Source organism: Nomascus leucogenys, chromosome 8 (genome assembly GCF_006542625.1).
Source record: "Nomascus leucogenys isolate Asia chromosome 8, Asia_NLE_v1, whole genome shotgun sequence".
In the NCBI taxonomy this organism is placed as follows: Eukaryota; Metazoa; Chordata; class Mammalia; order Primates; family Hylobatidae; genus Nomascus; species Nomascus leucogenys.
Window position 1 is genome coordinate 2,744,179 of NC_044388.1, and position 27,441 is coordinate 2,771,619.

General features: G+C 43.7%; 1 protein-coding gene across 2 annotated transcripts in view; it reads right to left on the reverse strand.

Moving 5' to 3' along the window:
* SPATS2 (spermatogenesis associated serine rich 2) overlaps window positions 1-26,525 on the reverse strand; it is a 154,725-nt gene extending 128,200 nt beyond the window's left edge. Inside the window, exons 1-2 of one of the 2 annotated variants that reach the window (XM_030816632.1) lie at window positions 25,831-26,525; window positions 22,075-22,137 (exon numbers count right to left, since the gene is read on the reverse strand). The gene's annotated coding sequence lies outside the window, so the exon portion shown is untranslated. The remainder of the gene's footprint in view (window positions 1-22,074; window positions 22,138-25,830) is intronic. The other variant, XM_030816633.1, reaches the window with a different exon arrangement.
* Between the last annotated feature and the right edge of the window lie 916 nt (window positions 26,526-27,441).

Here is a 27,441-nt window from a genome sequence, read left to right on the forward strand (position 1 = left end):
CTAACTCCAACAATCCTTTGACCCCACCAGGATTTACAAGCCGTTGATCCCATTCCCCTCTTACATCCTCATTTTCCTCCTCCGCTTCAAGTTCAAGGTCCATCATTACAATCATTCCCTTGCATACACTTCAAGTCTCTTGACTTCCACTCTGATTTCATCATACCTGCCTGGCAAAACACCAACCCTGATTAAATACAACCTGTCAAGAAAAACAAAAACATTTAGGACATTCAGGAGGCAACTGGAAATTAGAAAACTAACAGCTGGGCATGGTGGTGCATGCCTATACTCCCAGCTACTTGGGAGGCTGAGGAAGAAGGATCAACTGAGCCCAAGAGGTCAAGGCTGCGATAAGCCGTGTTTGCACCACTGCACTCCAGCCTGGGCGACAGAGTGAGACCCTGTCAGACAATCAGTCAATCAATCAATAAAACAAAAACTAGGCCAGGCAGGTGGATCATTTGAGGTCAGGAGTTCAAGACCAGCCTGGCCAACATGGCGAAACCCTGTCTCTACTAAAAATACAAAAATTAGTTGGGCAGTGTGGTACACAGCTGTAATCCCAGCTACTCAGGAGGCTGAGGCAGAAGAATCGCTTGAGTCTGGGAGGCAGAGGTTGCAGTGAGCTGAGATCACGCCACTGCACTCCAGTCTGGGCGACAGAGTGAAACCCTGTCTCAAAAATAAATTAAATTTTAAAATAAAACAAAAACTAAAAAAGAAAAGAAAAAGAAACTGACAGGATATTTGATATCAATGAATTGTTAAATCTTTTAGTATAGTAATGGTACTTTTTGGTAAGAGTTCATATCTTTTAGAGAAACATGGAATATTTAAGCACAAAATATGATGTTTGACATTGCTTCAAAATAATATGGAAAGGCAGAAATGGTTGAGGGTACAAACAGAACAAGATTAGCACTGAGTAAATACTTGTTGAAACTGGGTGAGTACATGAGGGCTCTATTTACTTTTGTATGTTTAAAATTTTCCTGAATAACATGTTAAAAAAAAAAATGCAGCTGTCCATCTACTCTATGCCTGCACCATGCAGCTAAATGTGGCTTTAAAAAGGAAAAAAAGAGCCAGATGCAGTGGCTCATGCCTGTAATCCCAGCACTTTGGGAGGCAGAGGCAGGAGGATCACGTGAGCCCAGGAGTTTGAGACAAGTCTGGTCAACATAGGGAGATCTTGTCTCTACAAAAAATTTTCAAATTAGCCAGGCATGGTGGTACTTGGCTATAGTTCCAGCTACTTGGGAGGGTGAGACAGGAGGACAGCTTATCCCAGAAGTCTGAGACCAGCCTGGGCAACACAGTAAGACTTTGTCTCTACAAAAAAAATCAAAAAAATTAGTCAGGCGTTGTGGCATATGCCTGTTGTCCCAGTACTTGGGAGGCTGAGGTAGGAGAATCGCTTGAGCCTGGGAGGTTGAAGGATGCAGTGAGCTATGCACCACGGCACTCAAGCCTGGCTGACAGAGTAAGTTCCCGTTTCAAAATTAAAATGAAATAATAAAAATAAACACATTCATACTAAACAGTTCTCACATACAATTCACAACAGCTAACTTCAAATGGTCTCTTAGCTCAGCATGACAATCAAAACTTTTGCCTTATCCATTCATCCTCCACTCCTCTGTTTGGTACATTTTATGTCATTTTCTCTTTCCTCAAGCTATCAATGAACACTTCCCCACCCATGCTCACTCCTAGTTGCTGCCCTTCCACTTCCTCAGTGAAAGAGAAGGCAATCACTACCACCATTTGCCCTGTCCTCTCTCTTATTCACTGTAGATGAGCTGACTGCTCCTATCTATAGCCAACACCTCCACTTGAACACCAGACTCCAAACCCTATTGCCTAGTCACTCCCCCTTCTCCCTCCTGCATCAGCAATATTTCCCTCTCTACTGGTGCATCCTCATCAGCACTATAGAAACACACTCTTATTTATCTCACTGAAAAAGATAAGCCATAACCCCAGTTTCCTCTCCAGCTACTTATCCATTTCTCTGCTCTCCTTGACAGCAACACTCCAAGAAGGTGTAACTGTTTCTAATTCCTTTCCTCCCATTCTCTCTCAAAATCACCCCAAGAGGCTTTTGCTTCCTGATTACCCTACCAAAGCCTCTCCCGTCAAGATCAAGAACTTCCAAATTACTAAATCTGATGGTCAGTTTTTAGTCATCTTACTTAGATATCTGCAACATCTAGTATACCATGTATATTCTTATTTTGTCTAAACATTCCCCTCCTCAGAATATAAACTCAAGGAACACAGAGAGGTCTGTTTTGTTCACAGCTGTAACTCTAACAGTGCCTGGTACATGGTACCGTATTTTTTTCTTTTTTTTGAGACGGAGTCTCGCTCTGTCACCCAGGCTGGAGTGCAGTGGTGTGATCTCCGCTCACTGCAAGCTCCGCCTCCCAGGTTCAGGCCATTCTCCTGCCTCAGCCTCCCGAGTAGCTGGGACTACAGGCACCCTCCACCACGCCCAGCTAATTTTTTGTATTTTCAGTAGAGACGGGGTTTCAACACGTTAGCCAGGATGGTCCTGATCTCATGACCTCGTGATCTGCCCGCCTTGGCCTCCCAAAGTGCTGGGATTACAGGCATGAGCCACTGTGCCTGGCCATTTTTTTCATATTTTAACATCTCTGAAAACCAGGCACAATTAATGACATCTTATAATTGCTATTTGTTTCTTTCAAGCACCTGGGGCACTACCAATCTGAAACAACTTTTAATTAGAATCTCTGCTTAAATTTTGTTGTACCACATAGGGAGTGTGAATTCAGACCTAGAACCAGTTTAAATTCCCATGAAAGTTTTTAGCCCTCCTACACACCATTAAAGTTGACACACCAGCTGCCTTGCTATGCCTTTCTATATGGTGGGTTTACTTCTCATTTCCATTCTCACGTAGTTTCCCAGCTTTATGCATGGCCCCTAATAGACTATCCATCTTGGGCTTATTTCCCTTTTCTAGTAGTACATCAAGTAATGGTGTATCTTACAACTGATGAAATCAGAAACAGCAATACAAGTATGTTTTTACAGAAATGGAGATAACAAAAATATTAACTAAAAAAGCTAGAAGTGCTTCTGAGAAAAGGGAAATAAAGGGGGGAGTGCTGCTTTTTTAAAACAAGCTTTACAAAACTATTTGATTCTATAAATCATATTCGCACGTAACTTTGATGAAAATGAACCCTGAAAACCAAGGGAAAAAAAAGAAGTATATGCTCTTTGAGAAAAAAATTAGAAAAAAAGACACGAAAACGTATGTGGACATGGGGGAAATGCAGGGGTCAGAAGATGAGAAGCCCTTGAGTCTGGCAAAGGCAAAATAAAGAGGAAGGACAAAAACAAAAGGAAGAGAAATCTAGGGCAGCTTTGCAAGTACTGGAGACAAAGCATGCTAAAACAGCCTAAGAGAAAAAGTCAAAATTGTCAGGCTGTTTTCATTGAAATTGTAGGAAATAGTACAGAAAAAGATCTTTTCAACCGAGCTCCCTACTACCTAATGTACATCTCCACCTGGATATCCCACAAGAAACTCAAATTGAACATGTTCCTAGTAAAGAGCTGTTTAACTCAAATCATTTTCTGGAAAACATGGGGGTTGGTGGGATTTCCGTATTTACATATAAAGGATTAAGTGTGTGAGGGGAAAAAAAAGAATATCTGTAATCCAAGTAAATATACCATCAATTAAATTTTCCAGATTTCTCATGTTTGAAAATTTAACACCTCTCAACTAAGTTCATCCATTCCCAAGCCTGTCCTTCTTCCCATAGTGCCTATGTGGGTGGCACTACTTGGTCTCCCAGACAAGAAACCCAGGAAGTGATACGCGTTCTTCTCCTTATTCTCCCATCTTCATCCAATCCAATCCTGCCTAACCTATTTCTAAATTCTCTTGAATTTATCTTCTCCATTCCACCTTCCTTCTATTAGGACTTCAATCTTCCCTGGAGTACACCAATATTCTGTAACGTTCCAACCAGCATCCACATAACTGCTGAGGGAATCCTTCTACATTGAATGTAAGCCTGTTCGTGTCATTCTCCTGCTTAAAACCCCTTTATCTAAAGTTCCAGTTCAAGCTTCTTAGCATTGCAAATAAAATTTTTTATGAACTAGCCCTAGTCTGGCCCCCATCCTCATTTAAAACTACTTATTCATTCATTCAGTCAGCCATCAAATTTTTCTTTTTTTTTTTTTGAGACAGGGTCTCCCTCTGTCTCCCAGGCTGGAGTGCAGTGGCTTGATCTCACTGCAATCTGCACCTCCTGGGCCCAAGCAATCCTCACACCTCAGCCTCCTGAGTAGCTGGGACCACAGGCTCACACCACTAATTTTTGTATTTTTTGTAGAGATGGGGTTTTGCCGTGATGCCCAGGCTGGTCTCAAATTCCTGAGCTCAAATGATCTGCCCACCTCAGCCTCCCACAGTGCTGGGATTACAGATGTGGGCCACCATGCTTGGCCAATGTATCCTTTTTTTTTTTTTTTTTAAGAGCTAAGAGTCTCACTCTGTCACCCAGGCTGGAATGCAATGACACCATCATAGCTCACTGCAGCCTCAAACTCCTGGGCTCAAGTGATCTTCCCACCTCAGCCTTCCAGGTAGTTAAGACTACAGGCATGCACTACCATACCCAGCTAGCTTTTTTTTATTTTTTGTAGAGATAGGGTCTTGTTATGTTACCCAGGTGGGTCTCAAACTCCTGGCCTTAAGCGATCCTCCCATCTTAGCCTCCCAAAGCTGTGGGATTACAGGAGTGAGCCACAGCACCCAGCCAGCCAGTAAATATTTATTGAGCACTTATAATATGCCAGATTCTATACTAGGCACTGGGGAATATACTAGTGAGCAAAACAAAAAAAGTCCTGCACTTTCCTAGCTTACAGTCTAATGGAGGAAACTGCTCAGATACATGCACCCACTCAACAAACATCTTTTTAATATCTACTTGTATAAGCACTCTTCTCAGGACAGGAAATACAGTGACGAGCAAGACAAAGTCCCTACCCTCAGACAGTTTACATTCTAATAAAAAACTATGATACATGCCATGAAAATGAAGTTTAGGATGCTATGATATCCACAGGGAGAAGGAAACCTGAAACGAACTGAGGAGTCAGCAAAGACTTCTCTCAGGAAGTGATAACTGAGGTCAGCGCCCAAAGATGAGAAGGTAATGACAAGAGAAGAGGTGGTGGCAGTGAAGAACATTCCAGACAGCGGGAATAGCAAGTACAAAGGCCCTGTAGTGAGTGGGAACACAAGGCATTAGGGAAATAAATGGCCAGAGTAACCAGAGGGTAGGAATGGTGCCAGATGAAGCTAACAACATAGGCACTAAAATGTAAATACATTAATGATCACTGTGTTGGGAATGGATTATTAGGGGTACAAGAGTGGAATCAGCGGAGCTCATTTTAAAGGCTATTACAGAGCTGAAGTCCAGAGCTGAAGACAAATGATACATATGAATACCTGAATCAGACAGATGCCTAAATGGCTAGGAGTTACAAAAGAGTTTAGGCCACAGGCCATGTACTCAGCACAAAACAAGATGGAACTGAGCATAAATTAAGAAATAAAAAGGACTGCTCCGTCCATAAAATGAGAAGTAGAAACAGCTCTCTAGCTAGGAGAAAAGAAAGCCTTGCATTTGGGACTAGGAATGGAAAAAGTTACCTGGAAGAAACTGGATCCTAGTCCTGCACCATTCACAGATGTGAGATCTAAATGCATACTACACATGTGGTAGAGGGACCCCAAGCTGACACTTTATCATAAATAAGATTCAGAACTAAAGAATGAAATAGTACCATAGCAGAAGCAAAGGAGAAACTATGCAGTAGGGAAGCTTCCACAATCTGAGGTACATAGGACTCACGTTCAGGGTTGAGGAAAATACACACACATACACAGACAGAGAAACAAACCTCCCATGAGGAAATCAGCAATCAAAGATAGCATCCCAAGAATAAGAATACGACGAAGACAAGGAGGTGCTAAAACCCTTGTACACTGTTGGTGGGAATGTAGAACGGTGCAGCTGCTATGGAAAATATATGACATGATCCACTAATCTCAATTCTGGATATTTATCCAAAAGAACTGAAATCAGTATCTTGAGGGGTATTTTCATTCCCATGTTCATTGCAGCATTCTTCACAATGGCCAAGATGTGGAAACAACCTAAATGTACATCAACGGATGAATCAATAAGAAAACATAGTATACACATACAGTGGAGTATTAAGTCTTAAAAAAGGAAATCCTGCCACATGTGACAACATGGATGAACCTTGAAACATTATGCTAAGTGAAAGAAGACAGTCACAGGACAAATAATGCATGATACCACTTATATGAGGTATACAAAATACTCAAACACACAGATGCAGAAAGTAGCATGGTGGTTGCCAGGGGCTGGGAAGAGGGGGAAACGAAGAGTTGCTATTCACTGGGTATAAAGTTTCAGTTACACAAGCTAATTAAGTTCACAGGTCTGCTGTAAAACACTGTCCCTATAGTTAATATTACAGTATTGTACAACAAAAGATTTGTTAGGAGGGTAGATTTCATGTTAAGTGTTCTTACTACCAAAAATAAGTAATATAACAATCTGGGTCGGGGGCGGTGGCTCATGCCTGTAATCCCAGCACTTTGGGAGGCTGAGGCGGGTGGATCACCTGCGGTCAGGAGTTCGAGACCTGCCTGATCAACATGGCGAAACCCCGTCTCTAATAAAAATACAAAAAAAGTAGTGGGCATGGTGACGGGCGCCTGTAATCCCAGCTACTCGGGAGGCTAAGGCAGGAGAATCACTTGAACTGGGGAGGAGGAGGTTGCAGTGAGCCAAGATCACGACATTGCATTCCATCCCGGGCAACAGAGTGAGATTCCGTCTCAAAAAAAAAAAAAAAATCTGAAAAACAAGGTAGTATTGTCTCTAAGATAGGAACAACACAAAGATACTTACTTTCACTGCTTCTCTTCAACATTGTATTGGAGGTCCCAGCCAGTGCAATCAGGCAAGAAAAAGAAATAAAAGAAGGCTGGGCACAGTGGCTCACACCTATAATCCCAGCACTTTGGAAGGCCAAGGCACTTGAGGCCAGGAGTTTGAGACTAGCCTGGGGAACACAGCAAGACTCCATCTCTATAAATAAAAAATACTTTAAATTTAAAAATTTTTAAATTAAAAAGTAAAAGGAATCCAGATTAAAAAGAAAAAAGAAAAAGAAATAAAATTGTCTCTTTTTTTTTTTTTCCTGAGACAGAGTCTCACTCTATTGCCCAGGCTGGAGTGCGGTGGTGCAATCTCGGCTCACTGCAACCTCTGCCTCCCGGGTTCAAGGGATTCTCCTGCCTCAGTCTCCTGAGTAGCTGGGATTACAGGCCTCTGCCACCAAGCCCAGCTAAATTTTTTTTTGTATTTTTAGTAAGACAGGGTTTCACCATGTTGGCCAGGCTGGTTTCAAACTCCTGACCTCAGGTGATCCACCCGCCTCAGCCTCCCAAAGTGCTGGGATTACAGGCGTGAGGCACCATGCCCGGCTTTAAAATTGTCTTTATTCATAGATGACATGATCATCTGTGAAAAAACTATCTGATAAAATCTAAAAAATAATAATAAATGGGTTTAGCAAGGTTGCAGGGTACAAGGTCAATACAGAAAAATCTATTGTATTTCTATACACTAGCAACAAACAATCACTAATTAAAACTATAAATACAAAGCATTAAATATAAAATTTGTAAAGATAAATCTGAAAAAAAAAGATGTGAAAGATCTGAACACTGAAAACTACACGTCATGGAGATATTAAAGACCTCAATAAAAGGAGTTATATATCTATCTGTTCAAAGGTTAGAAGACTCAAATGTTGTCAGCATGCCAATTCTCCCCAAACTGATTCAACAGATTTAATGCAATCTCAATCAAAATCCCAGCAGACTTTTTTGCAGAATCCAGCAAACTAGTTGTTGTTGTTTTTTTTTGTTTTTTTTTTTTTTTTTTTTTGGAGACAAGGTCTTGCTCTGTTCCCAGACTGGAGTGCAGTGGCTTGATCTCAGCTCACTGAAACCTCTGCCTCCTAAACTCAAGTGATCCCTCCCACCTCAGCCTCCTGAGTAGCCGCGACTACAGGTGTGCACCATGAAGCAATAATTTTTGTATTTTTGGTAGAGACAGGGTTTCGCCATGTTGCCCAGGTAACATGGGCTCAAGCAATTTTCCCACTATGGCCTCCCAAAGTGCTGGAATTACAGGCGTGGGCCACCACTCCCAGCCCAGCAAACTAGTTCTAAAATCCATATGAAAATGCAGAAGTCCTGGAATAGTAAAAACGACTTTGAAAAAGAAGTTGGAGGGCTGGCCAGGAGCGGTGGCTCACGCATGTAATCTGAGGCAGTAAAATCACTTGAGGCAGGAAGATCACTTGAGTCCAGGAGTTCACCACCACCAGCCTGGGGAACATAGGGAGACCCTGTCTCTATAAAAATAAACATAAAAATAGCAGGGCATGGTGGCCTGCTATTGAAAGGAAATAAACAGATGAGCCTCGGTTTTCCTTGTGCTATAAAACAGGAAAGCTATCAGACTACTGGGGTCACATTGAAAGGACAAAGGAGCCAAATTAAATGGATTCCCACTGAACTAAGATGAGACAATATGAACATCAATAAGAATAATGTCCACGGTGCCTGAAACATATTAAATACATAAATATCCATTAATTTATAATCACACTCTAAAACAAACAAAACACATTAGTCATTTTTGGAGGTTAGTGGGGCACTAAGTCATTTCATTATTCTAAATACGAACAAAGAGAAATAATTCTGCCTTTCCTGTACAAACCATATTTCAAAGTAATAAAAAAGTTAATGAAGGAAAAAGTCTTTTTTATAGAAAAATTCTACCTAATAAATACAGAATAATAAAATTAGAAAAAATCCCTATTTTGTATGCCTTAATATAAGAATGGATCTAGTCAACAACCTATGGCTGCTAAAATCACTGGATGAAAGGCTGATGGAGAACTTTTAGAAAAGGATGGATGGCCGGGCGCGGTGGCTCACGCTTGTAATCCCAGCACTTTGGGAGGCCGAGGCGGGCAGATCACGAGGTCAGGAGATCGAGACCACGGTGAAACTCCGTCTCTACTAAAAATACAAAAAATTAGCCGGGCGTGGTGGCGGGCGCCTGTAGTCCCAGCTACTCGGAGAGGCTGAGGCAGGAGAATGGCGTGAACCCGGGAAGCGGAGCTTGCAGTGAGCCGAGATTGCGCCACTGCACTCCAGCCTGGGTGACAGAGCAAGACTCCGTCTCAAAAAAAAAAGAAAAAAAAAAAAAAAAAAAGTTAGGGGAAGCTGAGAGAAGGGAATATGGGAGCTCTTTGTACTATCTTTACTCTTCTATAAATCTAAAATTATGTCAAAGTACATTGTTTTTAAAAAGTAAAGCAATTTAGTAGTATTCACTAAAACGTTTAGAAGAGCATAACCTTCCACCTAGCAATTCACTTCTAGCAACCTAGAGATTCACACATGCCTGACAAGAACCATATAAACAAGTGGTTCATTAAAACAGCTAGAAACACCTAGATATATCCATTAATTAAGAAAGGGTTAAATAAAATGGTATATACATTTTATGCAATAAACACCATGCAGGAAGAATAAAGTGGGCTGGGCAAGATGGCTCATGTCTGTAAGCACAACACTTTAAGAGGCTGAGGCGGGAGGATCACCTGAGTCCAGGAGTTCAAGGCCAGCCTGGGCAATACAGTGAGACCTCGACTTTACAAAACAATTTAAATATTAGCAAGCATGGCCTGTAGTCCTAGCTACTTGGGAGGCTGAGACAGGAGGATCACTTGAGCCTGTGTGGCTGAGGTTGCAATAAGATGAGATGATGTCACTGTGCTCCAGCCAGGGTGGCAGAGCAAAACCCTGTCTTGAAAAATAAATAAAAATAAAGAGGATCTGACATAAAAAAATTTCCAAGACACATATATTAAAAAGAAAAAGTTAAAGAATAATATACAAAATATCATTAAAAAAATACATACAATCCAGGCATGGTGTCTCATGCCTGTAATCCCAGCACTTTGAGAGGCCAAGGCAGGCAGATCACCTGAGGTCAGGAATTCAAGACCAGCCTGGCCAACATGGTGAAACACCTTTTCAACTAAAAATACAAAACATTAGCCAGGCATGGTGGTGTGCACCTGTAATCCCAGCTACCCAGGAAGCGGAGGCAGGAGAATAGCTTGAACCTGGGAGGTGGAGGGTGCACTGAGCCGAAATTGTGCCACTGCATTCCAGCCTGGGCGACAGAGCAAGACTCTGTTTTAAAATAATAATAATAATAATAATAAAATTTAAAAGGCCAGGCGCAGTGGCTCATGCCTGTAATCCCAGCAGTTTGAAAGGCCAAGGTGGGCGGATCACCTGGGGTCAGGAGTTCGTGACCAGCCTGGCCAACATGGTGAAACTCCATCTCTACTAAAAATACAAAAATTAGCGGGGCATGGTGGCGTACGCCTGTAATCCTAGCTACTCAGGAGGCTGAGCCAGGAGAATCACTTGAACCAGGGAGACGCAGGTTGCAGTGAGCGGAGACAGCGCCATTGCACTCCAGCCTGGGCAACAAAAGCAAAACTCTGTCTCAAACAAACAAAATACAACAATATACACTTTTAAATAGGCATATAAGTGTAAGCAGAACAATCTGAAGGCACAGACAAGGCTTATAACAGAGGTTACTTCTGGAGAGAGGAATGTTAATTAGGACAGTGTTATTTGGAAAGGGCTAGTGTTAGGGATCAAAGTAAAGGGGACCTTTTGCTTCACACACTCCACATTTCTATAATGCTTGAATTTTTTCATTACTCATAAATTACCCTGAAGTAAAAGATAAGATGAATAAGCACTTCATACGGTATAAAAATTCTTGTATCAGCACAAAATATCTTTGGAAGGATACAAAAGAGAAAGTGCTATCCATGGGGAAGAAAACTGGGAGACTGTCTTCACCATTTATTTCTGTACTGTCCAATTTTGTTTACTGCATGCATGCACTGCTTTAAAAACTTTTAAGTGCATTTTTAAAACTACACTAGGATAAGTGCTATTGTGAAAGTATGTAACAGATGTAACAGATTTTAATGGCTAAAAGCAGCATTTGAATCCACCCAAAAAGACTTAAGGGAGGTTTGAGGAGTCACCAACTGACTTTGATGGCATTGCAGGCAGAGTTCACAAAACAGGTATAGGCACGAGGCATCGCAAGAGACAGGAGAGTTCAGGACAAAGCTGTGGAGCACAGGCAGAGAGGGCCTTCAGAAGGTATCTGAATAATCACCAGTTCCTGAATGCATACAGTTTCCATTGCTTATTCAAAGAAAATAACCAAATTTAGACTTACATATGGCTGTTTGTTCTGCTTAAAAGCTACTGTCTCACTCCAAATCACAATATAATGAAATGGCATGTCTACCTATAAACCTGGTAGAATATATTCATCAGTTCAAGATGGTTCAATCCTGACTGGAGGATAAAATTCTAAATAATTACTTTGGATCACCTATTCTCATCTATCTTCTTTGGAACACCCCATAAAACCAAGATGCAATAAGTATAAAACAATGATAATATATCAATTGCATACTATTAAATATAAAAAGTAGACTTCTCTGACCCAGTTTTCAAAAAATTCTCATTGTGGCATTTATAGCAAATATCTCATAACAGGGCAGAATGAAGAAAGATTATCTAAATCTCAGCTAAAACTAGAGGCACTATTGCCATTAATTCTTAGGAATTAATTAAACATTGATAATATACTGATTTCTGCCAAAGATAAACTGATTTTATGTATACATGTTTCTAATTTCTTGATTTGGGAGCATCAATTAAAAGCAAAGTATCAACACTGACAGAGTCAAATCTTTATTGGCGATAGATATAGGTTTTGTTACATCTCCACTCCTACTTGGAAAAACTAGGCAAAATTTCCTTCCAATTCAGGCCACATGTGGCAAAAATAATTACAACTATAGTATTAGCTAACAGTTATTGAGTGCGTGCTACATGTACTCATGGAGTGTTTTACAGCAATTAAAATTCAATGGTTATAACTCAACAGAAAGACAAGCCAATTTGAAAATGGGCAAAGGACTTAATAGACATTTCTCCAAGAAGATATACAAATGGCCAACAAGCACATGAAAAGATGTTCAACATCACCAGTCATTAGAGAAACGCAAATAAAAAGCACGAGATACCACTTCACATCTACTAGGATAGCTAAAATTAAAAACAACAACGACAACAGATGTTGACAAGGATGTGGAGAAATCAGACTCCTCATACGTTGCTGGTAGGAATGTAAAATCGTACAGCCGCTATGGAAAACTGTATGGTGGTTTGTCAAAAGGTTAAATATAGAATTATTATATGTACACTATGACACCAGCTTTTGAGGAAAAAAAAAAAAAGAATTACTACATGACTCAGCAATTCCACTTTTAGGTATAGACACAAAAGAACTCAAAACAGGTATTCAAACAAATACTACACCTGAATGTTCACAGTAACCTTATTCACAATAGGCAAATGTGGAAAAGACACAACTAACCATCAATAGACAAATAGATTTTTTTTTTTTTTTTTGAGGCAGAGTCTTGTTCTGTCTCCCAGGCTGGAGGGCAGTGGTGCCATCTCGGCTCACTGCAACCTCTGCCTCCCAGGTTCAAGTGATTCTCCTGTCTCAGCCTCCCAAGTAGCTGGGATTACAGACGCATGCCACCACACCTGGCTAATTTTTGTATTTTTAATAGAAGTGGGGTTTTGCCATATTGGCCAGGCCGATCTCAAACTCCTGACCTCAGGTGATCCGTCCACCTCAGCCTCCCAAAGTGCTGAGATTACAGGTGTGAGCCACTGTGCACGGCCAATAAACAGATTTTTTTAAATGACTTGGAAGGCATTGCAGGCAGAGTTGTATATCCAAACAATGGACTAGTATTTAGCCATAAAGAGGAATGAGGTTCTCGGTCACGCATGGTGGTTTACGCCTGTAATCCCAGCACTTTGGGAGGCTGAAGTGGGAGGTTCACTTGAGTTTGAGGCTGCAGAGACCTGTAATCACACCACTACACTCCAGCCTGGTCAACAGAGTGAGATTTTGTCTCAAAAAAAAAAAAAAAAAAAAAGGGAGAGAGAGGAATGAGGTTCTGACACATGAGACCAGTGGTTAAGCCTCAACATTATGCTATGTCAGAAAAGCCAGACACAAAAGGTCATACATTGTGTGATTCCATTTATTTGAAATATACAGAATAGGTACATCCACATAGTCAGAAAGCAAATCAGTGGTTGCCAGAGATGAGAGGAGGAAATAAAGAGTAAATATTTAATGAATACAGGGTCTCCTTTGGGGGTGATGAAAAAGTTCTGAAATCGGCCAGGCGCGGTGGCTCATGCCTGTAATCCCAGCACTCTGGGAGGCCAAGGCGGGCAGATCACCTGAGGTCAGGAGTTTGAGACCAGCCTGACCAATATGGTGAAACCCCATCTCTACTAAAAATACAAAAATTAGCCAGGTGTGGTGGCGTGTGCCTGTAGTCTCAGCTACTCGGGAGGCTCAGACAGGAGAATCGCTTGAACCCAGGAGGTGGAGGTTGCAGTGAGCAGAGATCATGCCACTGCACTCCAGCCTGGGCAACAGAGCGAGACTCCGTCTAAAAAAAAAAAAAAAATTCGAACTAGATAGAGGTGATGGTTATAGGACATAAAACGGTTAATTTTTGTTTTCTTTTTTTTTTTTTTGAGATGGAGTCTCGCTCTGTCACCTATGCTGGAGTGCAGTGGCATGATCACAGCTCATTGCAACCTTCGCCTCCAGGGTTCACGCCATTCTCCTGCCTCAACCTCCTGAGTAACTGGGACTACACGCACCCACCACCATGCCCGGCTTATTATTTTTTTGTATTTTTAGTAGAGACGAGGGTTCACCATGTTAGCCAGATGGTCTCGATCTCCTGACCTCGTGATCCGCCCACCTCAGCCTCCCAGAGTGCTAGGATTACAGGCGTGAGCCACCATGCTCGGCCAGTTAATTTTATGTTATATGAATTTCAACTCAAAAATAAAATCTGGGGCCAGGTGCAGTGGCTCACACCTGTAATCCCAGCACTTTGGGAGGCCGAGGTGGGTGGATCATGAGGTCAGGAGTTCAAGACCAGCCTGACCAACATGGTGAAACCCTGTCTCTACTAAAAATATTTTTAAAAATTAGCCAGGCATGGTGGCACACGCCTGTAATCCCAGCTACTCAGGAGGCTGAGGCAAGAGAATCACTTGAACCCAGGAGGCGGAGGTTGAAGTGGAGCTGAGATCGTGCCACTGCACTCCAGCCTGGTGGACAGAGGGAGACTCCATCTCAAAAAAAATAAAAACAATAAAAAATAAAATAAAATAAAAATAATAAAATAAAATCTGATGGGCACAGAGGCTCATGCCTATAATCCCAGCACTTTGGGAGGCTGAGGCCAGAGGATAGCTGAGCCTAGGAGTTCAAGACCAGCCTATGCAACATAGCAAGATCCTGTCTCTACAAAAAATTTTTAAATTAGCCAGGCATGATGGCATCCACCTGTAGTCCCAGCTACCTGGGAGACAGAGGCAAGAGGATTGCTTGACCCCAGCAGGTCGAGGCTGCAGCAAGCCATGATCATGCCACTGCACTCTAGCCTAGGCCACAGGGCTAGACCTCATCTCAAAAAAAAATAAAATTGGCCGGGCGCGATGGCTCATGCCTGTAATTCCAGCACTTTGGGAGGCCAAGGCAGGCAGATTATGAGGTGAGGAGACAGACATCATCCTGACTAAAACAGTGAAACCCGTCTCTACTAAAGAATACAAAAAATTAGCCAAGCGTGGAGGCATGTGCCTGTAGTCCCAGCTACTCAGGAGGCTGAGGCAAGACAATCGCTTGAACCTGGGAGGCGGAGGTTGCAGTGAGCCGAGATTGAGCCACTGCACTCAGCCTGGGTGACAGAGTGAGACTCCGTCTCAAAAAAAGAATAAAATAAAATAAAACAAACATTAATTCAAAATAAATATCCCAGCACTTTGGGAGGCCGAGGCGGGCGGATCATGAGGTCAGGAGTTTGAGACCAGCCTGGCCAACATGGTGAAATCCCATCTCTACTAAAAATACAAAAATTGGCCAGGCGTGGTGGCGAGCACCTATAATCCCAACTACTCAGGAGGCTGAGGCAGGGGAATCGCTTGAACCCTGGAGCTGGAGGTGGCAGTGAGCCAAGATCGTGCCATTGCACTCCAGCCTGGGCGTCAAGAGCAAGACTCTGTCTCAAAAAATAAATAAAATAAACAAAATGCAATAATCATGACAACTCTATAGTAGGGATTACTACTGCATCCATTTTACAGATACAGAAACATAGGCTCAGAGAAATTAAATGACTTGACCAAGGGAGTAGGTAGGGGAGTAGATTCAAAGCCAGATTTGTGTACTCAATGGCTTGTGCTTTTAACTAACATCTCATACAGCTTCCCTATTTTAATAAGTTAAAAGAAAAATATTGGAAATATTATACATAGAAATAACTATACTATCAATATTGGCCTGATCATATTATATATAGAATAATACTATCAACACTGGCCTGATCATAACTAACGCCATTCAGTACATACAAACATTTCAGGCATCAGAAACTTCAGCTGCCAAAAAGGTTAATAATATACTTGGGGCTATTTTACAATGGAAATAATTAGCCAGTACAGTGTGAAAGGATGATGTGTTCTCAGGTTTACTGCCCAACGAAAAATGTAATCATATAAAAATTGAATATAATTCTACTTAATCTTGCTGAAATGTTAAGATTTCAGGTAACAAGTAATCAGGATGAAAGTACCAAATATCCTTCCTTTTTTCAGAAGCTTTTTCATCAGGCTAGAGACCAAACACACATTTAGTAGTCGTTACGCATTGTTCCCTGTGCTCCCAAATTACAATAATATCATATAATAATATCCTATAGTCTAATTTATAGGATCATCATAACATTATGGACTGGTAGGCTAATGACAAATGACAAATATCAACTTTTAAAATTCCTAGATACAATACAACCTTTGAGTAATAACAGAGGTGAAAAAGATTAACCAACTAAGCCTTGTTTAAAGCATTATCAACTTAAGAAATTAGACAGCCATCTCAACAAACCTAGTGTATTCAGTGTGTATATTCTAGATGAACAAAAAAAAGAAGAAAGAAAACCTCCTGTGTGCTGATAAGATTAACAAAACACTGGGCTGGGTGCGGTGGCTCATGCCTGTAATCCCAGCACTTTGGGAAACCGAGGCAGGTGGATCACGAGGTCAGGAGTTCAAGACCAACCTGGCCAAGATGGTGAAACCCGTCTCTACTGAAAATACAAAAATTAGCCAGGCACAGTGGCAGGAGCCTGTAATCCCAGCTACTCAGGAGGCTGAGGCAGGAGAATTGCTTGAATCCGGGCAGCAGAGGTTGCAGTGGAGCCAAGATCACACCACTGCACTCCAGCCTGGGCGACAGAGTGAGACTCCGTCTCAAAAAAAAAAAAAAAAAAAAAAAAAAAAAAAAAAAAAAAAAAAAAAAAAAAGATTAACAAAACACCGGCCAGGTGCAATGGTTCACACCTGTAATCTCGGCACTTTGAGAGGCCAAAGCCAATGGACTCCTTGAGGCCAGGAATTCAAGACTGCCTAGGAAACATAGCGAGACCCTGTCTCTATAAAAAATTTAAAAATTAGTAGAGCATGGTGGCACGAGCCTATACTCCCAGCTACTAGGGAGACTGAGGGGGGAGGATCACTTGAGCCCAGGATTTGGAGGCTGCAATGAGCCATGATCACATCACTGCACTCCAACTTGAGCGACGGAGCAAGACCCTGACTTAAAAAAAATCAGGGGCAGGCGTGGTGACTCACGCCTGTAATCCTAGCACTTTGGGAGGCCGAGGCAGGCGGATCACCTGAGGTCAGGAGTTCAAGACCAGCCTGGTCAACAAGGTGAAACCCCGTCTCTACTAAAAATACAAAAAATTAGCTGGGTGTGGTAGCGGGCACCTGTAATCCCAGCTACTCGGGAGGCTGAGGCAGCAGAATCACTTGAACCTGGGAGGCAGAGGTTGCAGTGAGCCAAGATTGCGCCACTGCACTCCAGCATGGGCGACAGAGCAAAATTCCATCTCGAAAAAAAAAAAAAAATCAGGCCAGGTGCAGTGGCTCATGCCTGTAATCCAAGCATTTTGGGAGGCCGAGACAGAAGGATCATTTGAGGCCAGGAGTTTGAGACCAGCCTGGACCCTGTCTCTATTTAAAAATTAGCAGTACCAGATGGCGAGCACCTGCATTCCCAGCTACTTGGGAGGCTGAGGCAGGAGGATCACTTAAGCCCAGGTAGGTGGAGGTTGCAGTGAGCCAAGATTGTGCCACTGCACTCCATCCTAGGAGACAGAACAAGACCCTGTCTCAAAAAAAAAAAAGTTTAAGCTACATGGCTGGCTTCATCTGCAGTGTTATGCCCCACCTACCATTCAGCTACAATACTTTAACTTCCCGTCATTACATTAGTTACAGATGAGTTTCACTGTTTTCCTCACATGTCACAAAGCTTCTTATGAAGGCATGCTATACAAAGGGCTCCTGCAGGACATGCAGGTAGATTACAAGAGCAATGTACTATAAAAATGTAACTAGATATCCAAACAAGGTAAGCAGAAGAGTCACTTCTGCCACACACTAATGTACATTTTGAATCATTTTTAACAGTAGGCCAGGAAGAGCCAGCAGTGGGCTACCCACGCTGACGTGCTATGATCACAGACCAAGTGGATCATGTAAGGAAAAGTACTGCTCAACTACAGAGGGTAGCCTTAAAACAAAAGCAAGTTATTTAAAATAGGAAAGACTGCAGCTTTTACAAATTGGTCTTTTCAGTCCTATCCAGGTCAGTAAGAAGTAGTATCATTGGCAGCAACTTCAATTACAAAAGATATTTACTTACCTATTCTGGCTCATTCACAATCATATAATGGTCTTGTCACAAACATCCTTCTCCTCCGTCCTAATACCCTTTAGCAAATTCTAAAGACCACTACCACCACACACACACACACACACTCCACAACTAGTAATCATACATCTTGCTAATTAAGTAATGTAAAAAGCATCCTTCTTACCAGCAATCCAAGGTTGTTATTTATTACAGGATTTGGACTGATAAGAATCCCTGTGTAACCCTTGGAGATCCCCCAAAACCTCCAATCAACCTATGTCTTTTTTTTTTTTTTTTTTTTTTGAGACAGATCCTCGCTGTTTCCCAGGCTGGAATACAGTGGCACAATCTCGACTCACTGCAACCTCCGCCTGCCAGGTTCAAGTGATTCTCCTGCCTCAGCCTCCTGAGTAACTGGGATTACAGGCATGCACCAACACACCCGGCTAATTTTTGTATTTTTAGTAGAGATGAGGTTTCGCCATGTTGGCCAGGCTGGTCTTGAACTCCTGACCTCAAGTGATCTGCCCGCCTCGGCCTCCCAAAGTGCTGGGATTACAGTTGTGAGCCACCACGCCCAGCCTTCAACTTATGTCTTAATCACAAATTAGTCATAGGACAATGGCTGCAGAAGTTACCTTTAAGTAACGTCTATATCCTCAGACCCTGCAGAATGTTTCAAGGGCCTGCAACTACTGAAGAATCTGTATAGAAGATGGTATATATTTCAGGAACCCATTCCTATAGGCTGCCATGGTAGATGTGAACATGGGAGAGTAAATGCTGGCCTCTGGCCTATCCTTAATATCCAGTGACTAAAGATAATAAAGTGAGCTGGGCACTGTGGCTCACGCCTGTAATCCCAGCACTTCGGAAGGCCAAGGCAGGAGGATCGCTTGAACCCAGAAGTTCAAGACCAGCCTGGGCAACAAAGCAAGACCCTGTCTCTACAAAAAATTTTAAAACTAGCTGAGTGCCATGGTGTGTGCCTGTAGTCCTAGCTACTGAGGCTGAGGTGATAGAATCACTTGAGTTCAAGGAGTTCAAGGATGCAGTGAACTATGAATGGCACCACTGCACTCCAGCCTGGGTGACAGAGCAAGACCCTGTCTCCAAAAAAAATAAAAATTAAAAAATAATAACATATTTATAAACTTCAAATTTTTTTTTATTGTTTAAAGACAGGGTCTCTGTTGTTTAGGTTGGAGTGCAGTGACATGATCATAGCTCACTACAGTCTCAAACTCCTGGGCTCAAGCAATCCTTTTGCCCCAGCCTCCCCAGAATGGCTATGACTACAGACGCCAGCCACTGCGACCAGCTAATTTATTTATTTATTTAGAGATGGAATCTCGTGCTATCGCCCAGGCTGGAGTGCAGTGGCACAATCTTGGCTCACTGCAACCTCTGCCTCCTGGGTTCAAGCAATTCTTCTGCCTTAGCCTCCCGAGTAGCTGGGACTACAGGTGCATGCCACCACGCTCGGCCAATTTTTGTATTTTTAGTAGAGACAGGGTTTCACCATATTGACCAGGCAGGTCTAGAACTCCTGACCTCGTGATCCGCCCACCTTGGTCTCCCAAAGTGCTGGGATTACAGGCATGAGCCACCATGTCCAGCTCTAATTTTTTAATCGTTTGTAGAGACAGGGTCTCGCTATGTTGCCCAAGCTGGTCTCTAACTCCTGGTCTGAAGCAATCCTCCCACCTTGGACTCTCAAAGTGCTAGGACTGAGGTCAAAGTGGCCTCCCACCATGCCCAGCCCCCAATAAATGTCAAATCTTTAGAAATAGTTCAGAATCAATTCAACTGAATGGCAATTGGACTGGGTTTCAGACAGACCACCTCCAAAGTAAGTGTGGGCTCACAAAGTCTCCTATAAGGCCCCCAGAAAATGGCATATGAGCCTGAAGTAACTATGTCACCCAATAATATCATGAAGCAAGATGCAGGGATAATTAACCTCCATGTAACATTTAGAAAATGCAATGTGAGGCTGGGCGCAGTGGCTCACGCCTGTAATCCCAGCACTTTGGGAGGCCGAGGTGGGTGGATCACCTGAGGTCAGGAATTCAAGACCAGCCTGACCAACACGAAGAAATCCCCTCTCTACTAAAAATACAAAAAATTAGCTGGGTGTGGTGGCACTTGCCTATAATCCCAGCTACTCAGGAGGCTGAGGCAGGAGAATTGCTTGAACCCGGGAGGCGGAGGTTGTGGTGAGCTGAGATCACGCCATTGCACTCCAGCCTGGGCGACAAAAGCAAAACTCCATCACACACACACACACACACACACACACACACACACACACACACCAGAAAATGAAATGAGAGGCTAGGCTCATCCTAAGAGACAGTTCACTGCAGCTATTTCAACCTATTATATTTGGTATTATGTTACAGCTTGCATACTGTATACGGAGGGAGAGAAAATAGAGCCAAATGACTTCAACCAATTTTACTTTCTATTCTGTCTATGTATTCCAGGTATCTGCTTGAAATATTTAAAGCATACAGCAGACACTAAAATTTTTTTTTAATGAATGCAGGAAGATACAGAAGGTAAGCAGTAAGCAGCAGCTCATACATGTAAAACACGTTTAAATGAAAAAAGTACCCTAAATTTCAATCAGAGGCAGCAAAGTATACTAAAAATGTTGACACATTTTACATAACATATAGAGCATTCTTAAGACAATCATCCATATTTGCACATAACTGGAAAGAACTGTGTATAACAAATGGTTCCTTCCAAATTGGATACATGAAAACTGGGTAAAACATTTCCTTCTGAATCACTTCCACCCTAAGTGTCCTGCCAGCAATACAGAAAAAGTCAATAGAGAAAGCACCATCAAGTGCTACCTTCAAGTAGCGTATGATAAAATCACTGCTTACAAGTAACCAAGCCTCAGCAGGCCACGGTGGTTCACGCGTGTAATCTCAGCACTTTGAGAGGCTGAGGCGGGTGGATCACTTGAGGCCAGGAGTTCCAGATTAGCCTGGCCAAAATGGCGAAACTTCATCTCTACTAAAAATACAAAAATTAGCCAGGTGTGGTGGTACGTGCCTGTAGTCTCAGCTACTTGGAGGCTGAGGCAGGAAAATCGCTTAAACCCAGGAGGCAGAGGTTGCAGTGAACTGAGATCGTGCCACTGCACTCCAGCCTGGGTGACAGAACAAGACTGTCTCCAAAAAAAACAAATAAAAAATAAAAGTAACCAAGCCTACTCAAAAAACTAAACATAGAATTACCATAGGATCCAGCAATTCTACTTCTGTGTAAATAGAAAAAAAAAAAATGAAAGGAGGGCGATATAGTTTGGATCTGTGTCCCCACCAAATCTCACGTCAAATTGTAATCCCCAGTGTTGAAGGTGGGGCCTGGTGGGAGGTGACTGGAATATGCGGGTGGTTTCTCATGAATGGGTTAGTACCAGTCCCCTGGGGTTGTTCTCACAAGATCTAGTTGTTTAAACGTGTGTAGCACTTCCCCCCACCTCTCTCTCTTCCTCCTGCTCCAGCCACCTAGACATGCCTGCTTTCCCTTTGCCTCCTGCCATGATCAGGCCTTCCTGAGGCCTCCCCAGAAGCTGCTATGCTTCCTGTACAGCCTGCAGAACCATGAGCCAATTCAACCTCTTTTCTTTATAAATTACCCAGTCTCAGGTATTTCTTTACAGCAATATGAGAATGGACCAATACAGAGGGACTCGATCAAGTATTTGTACACCAAAATTCACAGCACCATTATTCACAACAGCCAAAAGGTGGAAGGAACCCAAATGTCCATTGGGAATGAATGGATAAACAAAATGTGGTGTGTACATACAACGGAATATTATTCAGCCTTAAAAAGGAATGAGATTCTGACATATGCTACAACATGGATGAATTGTGAAGATATGCTAAGTGGTACACACCAGACACAAAAAAAGTAAATATTGTATGCTTCCACTTACATATGAGGTACCCAGGGTAGTCACATTCATAGAGACAGAAAGTAGAATATTGGTGGCCAGCAGCTGGGTAGAGAAACAGAAACAAAGAATTACTGTTTAATAGGTGCAGAGCTTCAGTCTGGGAAAATAAAAAAGTTCCCAAGATGGATGGTGGTGATGGTTGCACAGCAATGTGAATGTACTTAATGCCACTGATCCATACACTTAAAAATGGTTAAAATGATAAATTTTTTGTTATGTATAGTTTACCACAATAATTTTTTCTTTTAAGTAAACAAAAAGGCCAGGTGAGGTAGCTCATGCTATAATCCCAACACTTTGGGAGGCCAAGGCGGGTGGATTGCTTGAGTCCAAGAGTTGGGGACCAGCCTGGGCAACACAGCGAAACCCCGACTCTACAAAAAAACACAAAAGTTAGCTGGGCATGGTCAAACAGTGAGCCATGATTGTACCACTGCACTCCAGCCTGGGCGACAGAGTGAGATCCTTTCTGGGCAGGTGGGAGGAGGTTGGGGGAGGAGTAAACAAACTAGCCAATACCAGCTACTCCGGAAGCTGAGGCAGGAAGATCTTTTAAGCCCGGGAGTTTAAGGCCAGACTGGGCAACATAGCGAGATCCTGTCTCTAAAAAATAAATAAATAACCAAGAACAACTGTCAAACATTTGTGGCAAAAACATATTGAGAAAAGTGGAAGAGTCTGTAACAGGCAAGCTTCACTGTCATCCTCCAGAGTCTAGGTGACTTCGTTGAAAGTGAAGATCCCAGAAAAGAAGGGATGGACGTGCTGTTTTCATGTTGCTGCAGATACACACTAAGCAACTGAGGAAGCTGAATTATATTCTACAGGTCATTTGGTAATATAATGAATGGACTGTACTTCCTAACAATTACATCCAAAAAATACAAGCTTTTCCTTCCAGTTTCCAATGAAAGCAGCAAGACTGAAATAATCAGTTACACACATGAGAAGCCAGGTAGATCTGAAAGAGTGACTTTCAGTTCCCAGCTTTAATATGGTGACCCTACAATGGGAAACTGAAAGCAGTAATTTTTAGAATAGTATACACAAACTTTCTTCGCTGACATTATAAAGTGACTTTGTGTAAGAGCTTTTAGCCCTTCTGAGCCTCATCTGAAAAATGAGGATAATACTTACAACTAACAGATAAGGTAATAATGTACACTAACTTCAGTGCCTGGAATACATAAATGCTCAACAAATGAAAATTCCCTCCTGTCTTAGCCTGATCAGCCTCCAGGGGCTATGCTCATGTTTTGGCCATAACCTGTGGCTCCTCCCTCAGGCCCTGGCTGTTTCCCTCAGTTCTAGCTGTTTCACTCCTGGTTTCTAACAGGATCCTATCTATATTTAGAGATAATGCTAGTACCAATTGTGGGCTCAACAGGTGCTTGGAGGGCACCTGAGTACTGAGCAGTTTTCAATTGTTTTCCAGGGTTAATTGGTTTTGGCTCCACAACTGGCTGTCCTGACTTCTACAAGTAAGAGTGCCACGTATGCACAATACCTCAGCAGTACAAGACTAAACAGACAACTAGGTGTGGTCGCAGGACAAATCCTAAGCAAAAAGATGTTTTTAGCCCTATTTATCAGGATCCTAGAGCTTTGTTAAATCACAGGAGCAGTAAACCTTCAATGAACTCTACAGAGCAGGCTACAGCCTACTAACTTAATCTTCAGCTAAATCACAGTTATCAGACCCAAGTTTAACCAGTTCATGTTGCTTTACTATAACCAAGGTGAGGGTGAAGCAGAAACAGCAAGCAGGCAGTGAAGATTTTAAAAAAGGCATGCGATACAGCTAGGTCTGAATAAAGCTTTGTTATTTACCAGCTCTGTGACCTTAGTAAATTATTTAACCTCTTAATTTACAAAATATGAAATAATTGTGAGGATTAAATGAGATAATACATACAAAAAAATCTGAGCACCTTGACTAGCCCACTGAAAGAGGTCAATTAAAAAAGAGGCACATTAGGCCGCGGTGGCTCACGTCTGTAATCCCAACACTTTGGGAGGCCAAGTCAGATGCATCAAGAGGTCAAGAGTTCGAGACCAGCCTGGCCAAGATGGCAAAACCCCCGTCTCTACTAAAAATACAAAAATCAGCCGAGCGCAGTGGCGGGCACCTGTAATCCCAGCTACTCGGAAGGCTGGGGTCGCCTGAACCCGGAAGATGGAGGTTGCAGTGAGCTGAGATCACGCCACTGCACTCTAGCCTGGGCAACAGAGTAAGACTCCATCTCAAAAAAAAAAAAAAAAAAAAAAAAAAGGCGCATGGTCACTAATGAGAACACTGCCCACACTTCTCGCTTTGTTCAATTTTCATAACATCTAAGAAAAGTGACAATTTAAATCATTATTTTTGGACCTTTGTAAAGTAACCTAAATGCTACCATCCAAGACCTAGCTGAGAAATATAAACTGATTAATGTCCATAAATCTTAGATGAGTCAGCAAAACTTAATGCCCAACAAATAAAAGGCTTAACATGGACTATTTATGAGCACACAATGGTCATTACAATTTCAAAATCAGCAATTTTCTATCTAGTACAATCACAAATTTGGTCTGGAAATCCAAATATTAAGGAAATGCAAAGATCATAATCCCAGAGATACTTTTCCACAATATTCCCAAATCACCTTAATTGAAACTGGAAGGTATGAGACAGCCTGAGTATTTCAAGTTAACATCAAGAAATAATTTAAGGCAGAACCCCAACTCTCTCCTACAAACATAAAACCAGTAGCAGATGGTACATGAACATTTCTCAATGAGAAATTGCAATTCTAACAAAGTACAGATACCTTAATTTTATCCATCACCTTTTGGTCAAACTGAAAACAACCAACCAAGCTTTTCGTTCTCTCCAAAACACTGAACTCTGCATTATCACTGACCTAACTCAAAGCAAGATATTTTTGGTGATCTGTCCTCTCCTGCTTCATTAACCATAGGTAAATTACGTACAGTAGCCTGCTAAACAGAGGGGAAGTAAATATCACAGGCATGTTTTATCAATAAAATGGACAAGCGATAACCAAATTATTTAAAGAACGGCTTGTACTCCTTAGCAGAGGGACAAGCTTGAGAAAGATCCACTTTCTAAAAGAACCTAATCATTCTGGATGAATTATGAGAAAAATATCACTCCAGTCCAAAACTGACTGAATCTACCTTTCTGCTTTAATCCAAGTCCTAACCACATCTATTTTATGTCTCTGCCTCTCTTCGCCTTATTTTCCATTCTGTCTCCCCCTTCAATTCCAAGAACGCCCTTCTATCCCTTATTTTCAAATCTCATTATTGCCCCTGAATGCTAAGGACCTCGCACACCCACGGAGGTGACCTCAGGCATCCCCACTGCATTCCCAATTCATTGTACTTCTCATCCCAAATGATCCTATTCTTTCATTCTATCTCGCTCGTTGTTTCTTAAAATCCAATACCCCACACACGCTCACGCCAGAGTCCCCCCCACACTCCATTGTTTCCCCGGCCTCCCAACTGGAAACTCCCCAACTCGGACGCGGGTGTTTCACCCGCCCCATATACCCCAGGAACCTTCTACCCTCTGGGCACTTCGGGCCTCTAAGGGCTCACGTCCCCCTCCTTCCCGTCCCCCCGCCCCCAACTACCCCCTCCCCCTTTTTCCTCCCTCAACCCGCTCCCCGCACCTCGGCGCCCCTCTGAGCCCCCGCCAACCCCGCCACCCAGCACCCTCAGTCTCACCTAGCCCGGGCCCCCGCAATCGCCTCGTCGCCCCAGCTCCGGGCTCCGCGTCCCGGACGCTCCCGGGTCTGAGAAGAGGAAAGAAAATCCTCCGCTTCCCCTTCTAGAGCCACCGCCGCCGTCGCCGCCGCGCTCCTCCCCCAGCTCTCTCAGAGCTGGACGCCGCCCCGCCCCCACCGCCGCCTCCCCGCCCCCACCGCCGCCTCCCCGCTTCTCTCCTGGGCCGGACTGCAGGCTGCGGCCGGAGCTCCAGCAGATCACCCCGACCCTCGCCGGGGCAGCGGCTCGCCCCGCCCCGGAGCTCTCTCGGGCGCGTGCGCGCCAGCCAGCCAGCCAGAGCTCAGGGCGCGTACTCGCGCCGGCGCGAATCCGGCGCGCCAACCTCGAGCCTGTGGCAACCAACGGGTGCGCGAGCGCGGCTCGAGCGGCGAGACGGCCCGCGCACCGAGGACCGAGAGGATCGGGGAGAGGCGCGGGGCGGCGAGAGGCGGGCTCCGACCGGTCGGGTTACCGCTCTTCTCGGGGCCTGGTCCCTCGCGTCTCGCACCGTCCGCAGGCTCGCGCGCCACCGGAGACTGGGAATTAACCGGGGAAGGGAAGAGACTCGGGGAGCGGGTCGGGGACAAACTAGATGGAAGGGGAAAACGGGTGGGACTCGAGCTCGCGTCCGCGTGCAGCACAGCTCGTACCCAGCGCGCGCCGGGAATGGAGGGCCCCAGCTGAACTGACGGAAAGAGCCGAAACTCCCCCGGAGGTGGCCGAACGCGGGCGCTGCGAGGGGAGTCGAGCTTTTGCTCAATGTCCGGGTCGGGAAGCTTTCTCTCGGGCCTCCCCGTACAGCACCGTTCACTCTTCCGTACCGAGGACTTCACACCGCTTTCCCCTTCGCCTCCTTCCCGACCCAAGTTTTGTTCCAAAAGGCAATTTCAGAGTCGCCAACGGCGGGAAATGCGGGGGCCTCCGGACCGCGCGGTCGCTCTGCCTCCTGAGAGTGCGCAGAGGCCGGTGGGGACGCGGGAAGAATGACCTCGGGAGCTGATGGGGGTTCTCTGCCCTGGCGATGTCCGCCCGGCACGCTCCCCAAGTCAGTTTCTCGTCAGTCGGGTTTCTAAACTACCCAACTGTCAGCATAGCCCCTCTACGCGGCGGTGGTCGGTCCCGCCGCCCTTCGAATCTTTTCTGTTAAATACTCTGTCTTCGACGCCAGACTCCCAACCTCCCTGGTGCTGGAACTAACTAGTATTTGTGCACCTTTCTGCATGCATGAAGCACTCACCTCACTGTCGACTGGTCAGGGGTCTATTAAGAGGGGCCAGAGGGATTTAGACAGTCAGCATTGAAAATATTTATTAGAATTTGGGGCCGGTTGCGGTGGCTCACGTCTGTAATCCCAGCACTTTGAGAGGCCGAGGAGGGTGGATCACTTGAGGTCAGGAGTTCGAGACCAGCCTGGCTAACAGTGAAACCCCGTCTCTACTAAAAATACAAAAATTAACCGGATGTGGTGGCACACGCCTGTAATCTCAGCTAACTCGGGAGGCTGAGGCGGGAGAATAACCTGAACCTAGGAGGCGGAGGTTGCAGTGGGCCGGGATTGCACCACTGCACTCC